Raw genomic sequence first — 13,897 nt, forward strand, 5'->3', positions numbered from 1 at the left:
GGTTTGGTTTGCCAAAAACACTAGCTGAGTCTAAAACAAGTTTTAGCTTTTCAGGTTCTAGAATAATAGTTTTAGACTAGATGAACACCTAACTATCCATACATGGTATCAAACATTATGTCAATCAACATATTTTGCAAGTAGCCTCATTTCCACTTATTACTGAATGCAGTACAATGGATCAACCAGTCTCATTAGCTGCGTGATGCAGACGATTCGAATCGAGTTTTAACCTTACAAGGTAAACCTAAACACAAGACATGTAGGGGCACTCCATCTAATAGGAGCAGGGGTGCCCGATCTTCCGTCAGGTGAAGGTAACTATCGATTTGGTGGAGATGTCACACAGACGATCCGGCTTCCAATCAACACGACTAGAACCCCGCAATCACAGCACCACTTCTCCTCTGGTTATCAACCGTGCACTGCGCGATTGACCTCGCCAGGAGGGCTTATTCTTGCCCGAGAATCGAAGACACAAGCAAGAACAAGAAAGAACACAATCTAGAATATTGCGACACAAGTTGGGGTCTCACAAACCGATCTACGACGACTGTTCTTGACAGATCTAACTTAAGCAAAACCCGCCTCTAACAAGGATGTGGCGGCTATTAATAAAGACTCTAGGGTTATGCAAACCCTGGACGCACCCCTAATGGGCTCAACGAAGATACACGGGCCGAAAGCCCAAAAGACGACGTCGCAGCGCCGGAACAGATTCTGAACGTCAACTTGGGCCTCCATCTTGATCCCGATGTCCTTGCTAGTCCTCCCCTTCATTCCTAAGTACAATTAAATCATTAGGTAGCATACTACTCTCAAATGCACAAGAATAATTACTTAGGAACGAGATCACCTGTAAATTCAATTATCGAGCGCGTGCGCGAGTAATTGGGTAGTCAACTTGAGGAGTGTTGTTTGTATCCATGGGAGTGATGTCCTCATCATCCTCCCCCTCTTGAAGTGGAGTCGCCCTCGACTCAAGCTCATCTTCTTCTCCCAAATATGGCTTTAAATCTGAAATATTAAAGGTGGGACTAATCCCAAACTCGGGGGCAACTCAAGTTTATATGCATTGTCATTAATCTTCTCCAAAATTTTAAATGGTCCAGCAGCACGGTTGGGCAAGCTCGCTCCAGGAATCAAATCAATCTGGTGCTCAATCCCGTGAATGGGAGGAAGTCCTGGAGGTAACTCAGAGGGAAAAACATCTCAGAACTACTGCAAAAGTTTAATCACAGATGCAGGCAAAGTGCTAGCAATATCATCAATAGAAAAAAGCATCTTTGCAAACCAAGGCATAGCAACAAGCATCAGTAGCATGAGTTTCAAGAAGATCAGATTTAGTAGCAAGCATGACAGGAGCTTTCAATTTAATTTGTTGCTGAATTTATGTCTCATTAGTTGGTTCCTTATGGGTACTTGCAGCCCTATCTTTATCATCTTGTACAATTTCAGCAAGAGTCAAAGGTAGCAAAGTAATGTTTTTATCTTTATGCCTAAAAGTGTATGTATTACTCCTACGATGGTGACGTGCATCAGTATCATATTACTAGGGTCTACCCAACAAAAGAGAACAAGCTTCCATAGGTACTACATCGCAATCCGCATAATCAGAATACATACCAATGGAGAAATGCACTTGTACCATGTGTGTTACCTTAACCTTGCCTGAATCATTGATCCACTGAATGTGGTGTGGATGTGGCCGTGGACGTGTGGTCAGGCCAAGCTTCTTGACCAAATCTAAACTCACCGAATTATTGCAGCTTCCACCATCAATAATAACACGTGCACGCCGATTCTCGATGGAGAAGAAAGTCTGGAACAAATTATGGTGTTGCTGTTTCTCTAATTATTCAAGCTAAGAACTAAGAACACGCTGCACCATGATGCTTCGAAGGTTCACCGTAGCATCAGCACCAAGCATGGCATCATCATTAGCAGCAACATCACTGGAGTCATCATCGTCACCCTCACCGTCGGAAGCACTAATGTAGCCATCATCTGTAGCAATGTATGTTCGCTGACTCGGGCAATCCTTCTTCACGTGACCAATCCCATGATAGCGGTGGCAAACAATACCCGAAGAACGACCACTGGAAGGTGATGCAGGTGCTGGTGAATTCTGTTTCTTGGCGGGTACCTGCAAAGGAAGGTTAAACATGTGCAGCAGGTGTCGAGGGAGGTCGCATAGACGCTAGAGTGGTCGAAGGTGTATGACTCGAGGTAGGCGGTGTGTGCGTCCGTGATGTAGAGGAGGCGCCAAAAGTAGTCCTAGGTCGATGTTGGCGTCCCTGCAATTCCTTCTCTGCAAGCATAGCAAACTGGAACAACTTGTTGACAGTATTAAATTCTTTGTAATCCATAATGTCCTGAATGTCACGCCGCAAACCTGAATAAAAACGGCAAAGAGCGTCCTCATGTCCCTCTACTATCCCACAACGCTGCAATCCCTTCTGAAGCTCAGCATAATAATCTTGAACAGATTTATCCCCTTGCTCTAAACGCATCAATTTCTTATGCAATTCTCTATGATAAGATGGGGGAACAAATCTATCGCGCATAACTACCTTAAGATCTTCCCAAGTCGTAGGTGCTCTACCATCCCCAACTAGACCAGTCCACCAGACAATAGCAAAATCTTTAAATTCACTAGTGGCTTGTCTAACTTGATGTCGTTCAGGTACAAGGTGGGCATCAAATTTCTGTTCTATCGTCATCTCCCAATCAAGATATCCCTCAGCATCATAATGACCCGAAAAAGAAGGTATAGAAAATTTAATCTTAGCATAAGGGTCGTCAGGAGCACGATTGTTATTACCTTACTGGCGGTGTGGCATACCTTCTGTGTTTTGATGAAGAAGACGGAGGCGCAAATCTCTGGTGGCCGCTTCATCATAATTACCTTCTTCATCAAACACTGCATCATCGGGAAGACGTGGACGAGGAGGTGGTGGCGGTGCTTGTTGTTGCGTCTCCAAAACAGCAAGTCTGTCGACGATCTGGGACAATCGTCGATCCAGCCTCTCGTAAGTCTTGCCAAGGTTCATGTCAATGAAGGCATCATGCACTGACTTGTGGACCGTCTCCTGCATTTGCTCCTTCAGGAGCTTGTTGTTTGCCTCAAGATCTTAGCGGTTAACACATTCATCGAAGTCTGTAGGGAACCTTGCTTCTTCTTCGTCGCCTACCATCGAAACACAAAAACAGGAAACAAACGGTGACGGTTATCCCTAATAATTTCACTACATGCTCCTCTCAGGTGGAACACAGGAACACGATCTAATGTATCTTACCAAGCTCTTACAAGTGTCTGACGAAATACAAGCAAAGGATGGTACAATCGAAAGCTGGTTCGTGATACTTACCAAGTGGTATTCAAAGCCTCAGGTATTACCGTCAGGTTTACCCTAGTTTAGTTTATGTTTTTCATCCTATAACTCCAGAAAATTGCCATACAAAAAAAAATTTCCGCTGTCCTAGAACCCTTGTTTAGCCTTTGCAATTTTGTTTTTAGTTTGGCTTTGTTCAGTCCGTGTCCGTGGTCGAGTCGTGTTGCTGGTTTAGGGTGTATCTTCGTCGTAGATCAACTACCCTCGCTAGCCGCTATCCCATCCACCATTACCCACATCACAAGTCGATCCACCCATTAATCGACTTGCCCTCGCTCCACTTGATAGGAACGGGGGTGCTCGATCTTCCGTCAGGTGAAGGTAACTATCGATTTGGTGGAGATGTCACACAGACGATCCGGCTTCCAATCAACACGACTAGAACCCCACAATCGCAGCACCACTTCTCCTCTGGTGATCAACCGTGCACTGCGCAATTGACCTCGCCACGAGGGCTAATTCTTGCCTGAGAATCGAAGCCACAAGCAAGAACAAGAAAGAACACAATCTTGAATATGGCGGATGAATAATTAAGCTCACAAGTTGGGGTCTCACAAACCGATCTACGACGACTGTTCTTGACAGATCTAACTTAAGCAAAACCCGCCTCCAACAAGGATGTGGCGACTATTAATAAAGACTCTATGGTTATGCAAACCCTGGACGCGCCCCTAATGGGCTCAACGAAGATACACGGCCCGAAAGCCCAAAAGACGGCGTCGCAGCGCCGGAACAGATTCTGAACGTCAACATGGGCCTCCATCTTGACCCCGACATCCTAGCTGGTCCTCCCCTTCATTCCTAAGTACAATTAAATCATTAGGTAGCATACTACTCTCAAATGCACAAGAATAATTACTTAGGAACGAGATCACCTGTAAATTCAATTGTCGAGCGCGTGCGCGACTAATTGGGTAGTTAACTTGAGGAGTGTTGTTTGTATCCATGGGAGTGATGTCCTCATCACAATCCCCACACACATCAACTGTCCCCATCGATCCCCCGTTCGCGGCCAGGGCTCACCGCCTTGGCATAGAATGCTCCACTGACCCCGGCCGCCGCCTTGCATTGACCGCACTTGTACCCACCTTATCCCAAATGGGAGACCACGTCTTAGGACGAGTGAGGGATAAAGTCCGCGCCTAGTTTCCCTCAGGTTCTAGGCTTACCGATTACCATATTTATCGGCATGCGTTTAGTACGTTCAAACGCTTGAAACATGTATCCACACATTAATCCTTATTCCAATTCCGTCTCATAGACAGCGTATCCCCACGGATCCGTGTCCACAGACCATCATCATTCTGTTATCAAAATGGATACAACCAATTCCTGACCTCGTGAGAGTGCTACAAAAATCACTCGACTTCTACCGAGATCCTGATTTAGCATAGCATCTACTCGACCTAGCATACTAGTATCCAACTCAAAAAGGAATCCTGAGTTTATGCAACTAGGGTTTCAGGCAACTCCTACACTTAAGTGCACTGTACAAGCCTACAAACATTAAGTGCAGTAAAATAGCATATATAACGGTTATGCATAAAACCGTTGCTTGCCTGGAATCCAACACTAGTTGTGTTCGTTAGACGACACTCGCTTGGCAAGCATCTTCTATCTTGGTCTTTATTCAATCCATCCATCCTCAAGTTGTCGACCAACTTTGCCTTGTGGTCGGCTCCACTTTACGTCCTTCATTTCGCACGATCCACATTTCTCGGTCCTAAATGAGATGCAAGATGCATATGTATGAACATGATGGAAAATAGCACAAGACACTCCAAGGCACACAGTAGAAACTTAAACATTAAATCGTAAGACACAGTAAACAGCCACACGCACTAGCGCTAGCTATCTACACGTCATAGGGCATGCGTAATCAATCATCACTGGAAAACAACGAACACTCCCTATAATTAATTATCCATTGCAAACACGACGTCATAAGTACAAGTATTTACCATGTTCACTTTAATCATTAATTGGTTACTTTATAATTAAACTAGTTAAGTACATATAATTTGGCTATGGCGTCTATATAGGCAACTTAGTTAAAAAGGAATGTTCACTTAATTTGGTTCTACAATCATTTATAATATTCTAATGCAAGCACACATCCAAGAGCACACACAAAAAGTGATAACCTAATCATACTACTTATTATACTAGGTTATTTAGGTTAGTTATCTAGTAATACTCGGATTAGCAACGCAATTATTAGAAATGGTAACATATCATTAATTGGGTTTCTCGTCCATATAACGGCGCTTGCCAAATGTGATTCCACTAAGCTACTGTTGGATCTTTTATGGGCCTGGCCCATTTATTGAATAAACTCTATGGTGTGTAGTGGTGGAGAATACCAATAGTACCACATTGAAAGTCCAAGGGTCTTTTGGCTTGACTTATATGGTGGGATTTATTCCACCTAACTTGAGAAGTCAAGAAATGGACAAGGGCATGCCACACGCGCGCGCGCGCCGCCGCCGCCGGCTAGGCCTGGCCGGGCCGGGCCGGGCGTGGCGTGGCGTGGCGAGGCAAGACAGGCAGGCAGGCGAGCGGGCGTGGTGTGGTTGTGTTAATTTTTAGCACTCACTAACCGCGTAAACCTTTCAGTTGCTTGTCTCTTCGTCAGCTGCATGCGAGACTCTTGTCCTTCAGCTGCCTGTCCCTTGGCGTGGAGACTCTTGCCCTTCAGCTGCTTGTCCCTTGGCGTGCAGACTCTTCTCCTTCAGCTTCCCTCTGCGAGAGGTTAAATAGAGGAGAACCCCTGGCACTTGGTACACGAGAACAGAACCATTTTCAGAGTCACTTTCCAGCCGCAAGTGTGGGTGTTTCCATCTCGTAGCTCTGCGCGCACAGAGAGGCGAGAGGGCAGGTGCCTCCGAAGCCCTTGCCGTTCGAGACCCTGCTCGGGGGATCGGCAATTAGGTTTTTGGGGAGCGTCTATGCGACTGCCCAACGTCCGTCTTCACTGGTTCCTGGCGTCTTCATCTCGTACGGATGGCAAGAGAAGTTGGACAAGGATCAGGATCATCGGACCGCATGGGAGGGTATGATCAATTCAGTTCGTTACTGTTTTACATTCTGCATATTACATATATTCATCTCTATTGTTTCGTATGTAGCGCTGTTCTGTCAGATTATAATATGTTATATCTGTCTGTTATAATTTTACAGTCATCCTGTTTATATTGCTATCTGTTTATTTCCAGTTGTTCCGTAATAATTCATGAACCATGTTTACATACTTATTATATTTATATGATTTACATGCTTCATATGCTTTGTGTTCTCATGATCCATATTGTTATGGATATTTTTGAGATCACGATTTCTATGGGTAATTATTTATTATATGTCATCATCATAATGTTAATTTATGGAATTAAAATGGTACGGAAAATGCCTATAATTATAACAATCCAAAAATCTAATGTTAGGCATTTTTCTGTCAGAGGTTTTGCTGCTGTGCTAAAGCCTGATCCTTTTGATGGTAAAAACTTCTTGATATGGAAAGCTAAGATGGAATTGTGGCTAACTGCAATGTCTTATTTTTATGCCGCTGAGGGCAAGCCTGCCAACTTACCTCCTAAGGATGAGGCTAAGTTTAAGGCTGAAGACAACCTCTTTCGAGGAGCAGTAATTAGCGCACTGGATACAAAGTTCTAGAAAAGCTATATCATCCTTCCCACAGGGAAAGAGCTGTGGGATGCACTTGTCGGAAAGTTTGGAGTAACTGACGCTGGTAGCGAGCTGTACCTCATGCAGCAGCTGTATGACTACAAGATGGTTGAGAACCGATCTATAGTGGAACAGGCTCATGAGTTTCAGGCACTAGCTAAGGAAATCGAACTTTTTCCTTGTCCTTTGCGTGACAAGTTTGTGGCTGGCGGTATAATCGCCAAGTTGCCACCTTCTTGGAAGGACTTTGCTACCTCTCTCAAACATAAGAGACAAGAGTTCAATGTGGAAGAGCTCATTGGTACTCTTGATGTTGAGGAAAGAGCTAGAACAAAGGGCAATGGAAAAGGTGTGGAGACCTCTACTGCTAATGTGGTGCCGAAGAGAAACTTCCGCAAGTTTAACAAGAAGAAAAACCAGAACAAACAAGAGAATTCAAATAAACTTGTTCAAACAGCACAGTTTAAAAAAAAGAACAACAACAAGGGAAAGGGAGGATGCTTTGTCTGTGGCAGTGATCAACATTGGGCAAGAGAGTGCCCTGATCGCAAGTTCACTCAAGACAAGAAATCAACTAATGTTGTAACCACTGAAACTGAAGGTGGAACATCTGGGTATGGTAATTCTTTACCATTTGTTCTTTCAGTCTGTAATTCACTTGAGTGGTGGATGGACAGTGGTGCAAACATTCATGTGTGTGCTGATGCCTCTATGTTCACTTCCTATCAGGTCGGGAGGTCTGACGCCTTGTTAATGGGAAATGGGTCGCGTGCTCATGTTCTTGGTGTTGGTACGGTCATTCTGAAGTTTACTTCGGGAAAGACGGTGCCATTAAAGAGCGTGCAACATGTGCACTCTATTAAGAAGAATCTCGTTAGCGCATCTATGCTATGTCGAGATGGGTACAAAGTTGTTCTTGAGTCTAATAAATGTATTGTGTCGAAACATGGTACTTTTGTTGGTAAAGGATATGACTGCGGAGGTTTGTTCCGCTTATCACTGCATGATGTGTGTAATAAACTGGTGAATTCTGTTCATTTTTCTGATGAGTCAGATTTATGGCATTCACGTTTTTGTCATGCAAGCTTTGACTGTCTTATGCGGTTAGCAAATATAAATCTAATTCCTAAATTTAACTTGGTCAAAAAGTCTAAGTGCCATGTGTGTGTTGAATCAAAACAACCCCGCAAGCCTCACAAGGCTGCTGAGGCGAGGAGTTTGGCACCTCTAGAACTTGTTCATTCTGATCTATGCGAGATGAATGGAATTTTGACCAAAGGTGGTAAAAGATACTTCCTCACTTTTATAGATGACTCCACTAGATTTTGCTATGTGTATCTCTTAAAAACAAAAGATGAAGCGTTCAATTATTTTAAGGCCTATAAAGCTGAAGTTGAGAACCAACTTGAGAGGAAAATAAAACAGTTAAGGTCTGATCGAGGTGGAGAATATTTCTCTAATGTGTTCGATGAGTTCTGCGTGGAACATGGTATTATTCATGAGAGGACACCGCCATTCTCACCACAATCCAATGGGATTGCTGAAAGGAAAAACCGCACTCTAACAGATTTGGTGAATGCCATGTTGAGTACAGCGTGATTATCCAAGGCATGGTGGGGTGAGGCGATTTTGATAGCGTGTCATGTCCTGAACAGAGTTCCAACAAAGAACAAAGAGATCACACCATTTGAGGAATGGGAAAAGAGAAGATTAAATCTCTCATATTTACGCACTTGGGGTTGCTTGGCTAAAGTGAATGTGCCAATCAACAAAAAGCGTAAACTTGGGCCTAAAACTGTTGACTGTATATTCCTTGGGTACTCTTTTCACAGCACTGGGTATAGGTTCTTAATTATAAAATCTGATGTGCCTGATATGTATGTTGATACTATCATGGAATCAAGAGACGCAACATTTTTTTGAGAATGAGTTTCCCATGAAGAATACACCTAGTGATACAAGTCATGAGACTATAATTCCCCATGAGCACGAACTGTCAATTCCTATAGATCATGCTGAGGATTCTCACGTGCACATCCCTGAGGAGGATGACACTATAGTCACTCGAAAGAGCAAGAGATAGAGGGTTGAAAAATCCTTTGGTAATGACTTTATAGTGTACCTTGTGGAAGACACACCAACTACCATTAGTGAGGCATATTCCTCTCTTGATGCTGACTTATGGAAGGAAGCAGTAAGGAGTGAGATGGAATCTATTATGTCTAACGGAACTTGGGAGGTCGTTGACCGTCCTTATGGTTGTCAACCTATAGGCTGCAAATGGATCTTCAAGAAAAAGCTTAGGCCTGATGGTACAATCGAGAGGTACAAGGCAAGGCTTGTGGCCAAAGGATATACCCAAAAGGAGGGTGAAGATTTCTTTGATACCTACTCACCAGTGGCTCGACTGACTACAATCCGCACAATAATAGCCGTGGCAGCCTCTTATGGTCTTATCATTCATCAGATGGATGTTAAGACAACTTTCCTTAATGGAGAGTTGGATGAGGAGATCTATATGGATCAGCTAGAAGGGTTCATCGCGGATGGTCAAGAGAATAAGGTGTGCAGGTTGATAAAATCATTGTATGGCCTAAAACAAGCACCTAAGCAATGACATGAAAAGTTTGATAATACTCTTACAGCTGCTGGCTTTTTTGTAAATGAATCTGACACATGTGTGTATTATCGGTATGGTGGGGTTGAGTCTGTTATGTTGTGCCTTTATGTTGATGACATCTTGATCTTTGGATCAAATATCAATGTGATTGAGGAAGTTAAAAATCTTCTATCGAGCAATTTCGAAATGAAAGATTTGGGAGAAGCTGATGTCATTCTAAACATCAAGCTTGTTAGAGAAGCTGATGGTGGGGTAACTTTGTTACAATCCCATTATGTGGAAAAGGTATTGAGTCGCTTTGGTTTTAGTGACTGTGATCCTGCTCCAACACCTTATGACCCCAGTGTGCTATTAAGAAAGAATCGGAGAATAGCAAGGGATCAATTGACATACTCCCAGATCATTGGCTCGCTCATGTACCTTGCAAGTGCAACAAGGCCAGACATCTCTTATGCTGTGAGTAAGCTAAGTCGGTTTGTGTCGAAACCAGGAGATGATCACTGGCGTGCTCTTGAGAGAGTGTTGCGGTATTTGAAAGGTACTATGACATACAATATTCATTATACTGGAAACCCAAAAGTGCTGGAAGGCTATTGTGATGCCAACTGGATTTCTGATGCTGATGAGCTTTATGCCACAAGCGGATATGTGTTTCTGTTTGGAGGTGGGCTGTTTCCTGGAAGTCTTGCAAGCAGACTATCTTAACGAAGTCTACAATGGAAGCAGAACTCGCAGCATTAGACACTGCTGGGGCTGAGGCCGAGTGGCTTCGTGATTTCCTATTGGACTTACCGGTAGTTGAAAAACCGATACCGGCTATTTCCATGAACTGTGACAATCAAACTGTGATTACAAAGGTTAACAGTTCTAGGAATAACATGAAGTCTACAAGGCATGTTAAGAGGAGATTGAAATCTGTCAGAAAGCTGAAAAACTCCGGAGTTATTACAGTGGATTATGTCCACACATCTAATAATCTGGCAGATCAATTCACTAAGGGTCTATCACGCAATGTGATAGAAAGTGCATCAAGAGAAATGGGTATGAGACCCATGTGAAATCTACTCTAGTGGTAACCTGCTCTATGTGATCGGAGATCCCGTGAAGTAGAGTGGAGAAACAAGCTAGGAGTAGATTGTGAGGAAAGATCCCTTCTTTAACTCATTTCTAATGCACATCTTTCCTATCTGTAAGGCAGGATGGTATTTACCTTAATGTATTCCAAGAGTCTTATAAAGGTGAGATGTTGTCCTACAGAACATCTTTTGAGGAATACACCTATATGAGTCAGACTGCTGGTCACAGTCTATGGGACTTGGGTAATCCCTAAATACTCATGAAAGGCACTGAAGTGTGAATTATATGCTTCTAAACAGCGGGAATACCCTTTTGCAGCCTAGTATCAGCAAAGGATTTGAGTGAATCTCATTTCGCACAAAACTGTCAATTCAAGGCTTAGTCCATTGTTCAGTTGTGAATGAGTGAAACTCTTATTCTAGATGGATGTTCAACTTAACAGTCTCCATCGAAACACTGGTATATCAAAAGATTGTGATTCTGATACTTCATCATTACAAACCCTAGAGTTTGGTGGGGATTGTTGGATCTTTTATGGGCCTAGCCCATTTATTGAATAAACTCTATGGTGTGTAGTGGTGGAGAATACCAATAGTACCACATTGGAAGTCCAAGGGTCTTTTGGCTTGACTTATATGGTGGGATTTATTCCACCTAACTTGAGAAGTCAAGAAATGGACAAGGGCATGCCACACGCGCGCGCGCCGCCGCCGCCGGCCGGGCCGAGCCGGGCGTGGCGAGGCGAGGCAAGGCAGGCAGGCAGGCAGGCAAGCGAGCGGGCCAGGTGTGGTTGTGTTAATTTTTAGCACTCACTAACCGCGTAAACCTTTCAGCTGCTTGTCTCTTCGTCAGCTGCATGCGAGACTCTTGTCCTTCAGCTGCCTGTCCCTTGGCGTGGAGACTCTTGTCCTTCAGCTGCTTGTCCCTTGGCGTGCAGACTCTTCTCCTTCAACTTCCCTCTGTGAGAGGTTAAATAGAGGAAAACCCCTGGCACTTGGTACACGAGAACAGAACCATTTTCAGAGTCACTTTCCAGCCGCAAGTGTGGGTGTTTCCATCTCGTAGCTCTGCGCGCACAGAGAGGCGAGAGGGCAGGTGCCTCCGAAGCCCTTGCCGTTCGAGACCCTGCTCGGGGGATCTCCAATTAGGTTTTTGGGGAGCGTCTACGCGACTGCCCAACGTCCGTCTTCACTGGTTCCTGGCGTCTTCATCTCGTACGGATGGCAAGAGAAGTTGGACAAGGATCAGGATCATCGGACCGCATGGGAGGGTATGATCAATTCAGTTCGTTACTGTTTTACGTTCTGCATATTACATATATTCATCTCTATTGTTTTGTATGTAGCTCTGTTCTGTCAGATTATAATATGTTATATCTGTCTGTTATAATTTTACAGTCATCCTGTTTATATTGCTATCTGTTTATTTCTAGTTGTTCCGTAATAATTCATGAACCATGTTTACATACTTATTATATTTATATGATTTACATGCTTCATATGCTTTGTGTTCTCATGATCCATATTGTTATGGATATTTTTGAGATCACGATTTCTATGGGTAATTATTTATTATATGTCATCATCATAATGTTAATTTATGGAATTAAAATGGTACGGAAAATGCCTATAATTATAACAGCTACTCCTTAGACTTTAACCAATTTAGTTCACTATCTTAGTGAGACATGTACTACTTACTTATATATAACCCAAATTATATTAGTCACTATCATTTTTACTCATGTTCAATTAAAACCTAAAACAAGTAAGCAGTCGACTCAAGACAAACATAATGGAGTAGAGCAATCAATCACATTCAACACGTTTGGTACAGCAACACATCAGTTGCTTGTTTCAGTTATAACTTCACATGTTATTTATTCAAAAATAGTGAGCAAATACTTTTTGGAAAGCTTTTGAAACTCTCTACAACTTTGGTATTGTTATCACAAGGTGATTAGATATTTAACAAGGTAAAATAGTGATAAACGACATCGCTTTCCAGATTTGGACAGATTCAGACTTGCGACTTCAAAAATTCATAACTAGAGACTCAGACATCCAAATCAATTGATCCTAGACTTTCAGGAAAGATAATGAAATTTTCTACAAATCATTTATGAACATCTCAGGTTGATTTAACATGTATCAAGAGTAAAAGACTCTAGGAAGGCTTTGTTGTCCAGAACTGGTCAGATTCAGACTTCATACTTCAAACACCTATAACTTGAGCTTTAGACCACCAAAAAGGAAGATATAAAACTTTTTGGAAATTTTAGTAAAAGCACTATACAACATACATAATCACCAAGAATTGATTTCAAGTTCAATCAACTCAACCACACAGTTTTCGAAATATGTTTAGTGAGTGGACGTAATACATCAATCATTTTATATAATTCATAACTCTCAAACTATCAGGTTTATGGTCTTGAAAATTTAACACAAGAAAGATAATTAAAGTATCTACAGCTTCCTTGTAATTGACAACGACTGATTCTAAACGTAACATAAGCAAACAATGTAATCTCTGAAATCCGTAGAGAAATCGGACATATTCAGTTACTGAACTCGTGAAAAGCTTAACTTCTAAAATACTAGACTTATGGCTTTCAAGTTTTAACACAACCAATATAATAAAGTTATCTATAACTTTTCTATATGACGTTTTTACAGAAAACATAATTTAGTTTATTAAACAGACAGCACGACAAAAACAGTGCGTGCAGCCCAAAACAACAACTAATAAATTTTAGCCCCTATTTACTTCAAGAATGGCCATGTTCTAGAGACTTAAATTACTTTAACACTTTACCATTTATTAGAGTTGAAACAATCAAATGAGGACCAACAAGTCGACTTACAAATTTTATCCAAGTCATTTCGTGCGCTAGAATTACCACACACAATTAACAAACGCATTCACCACAATAATCAAACTCGGTATATATGTATATCGATGACAATGACAAATTTTGCAAGTAGATCAATCACATGGATTCAACCTGAACGAGTCGGAACTAGCCGCATGGGCTGTCCACATGGCTCGGCATTTCGTCGAACGGGCAAAGCGGGAAGCGCGACGTCGACCACTAGCTGCGATAACACAAAAATTTGTT

This window comes from Zea mays, chromosome 4 (assembly GCF_902167145.1).
Source record: "Zea mays cultivar B73 chromosome 4, Zm-B73-REFERENCE-NAM-5.0, whole genome shotgun sequence".
Lineage (NCBI taxonomy): Eukaryota > Viridiplantae > Streptophyta > Magnoliopsida > Poales > Poaceae > Zea > Zea mays.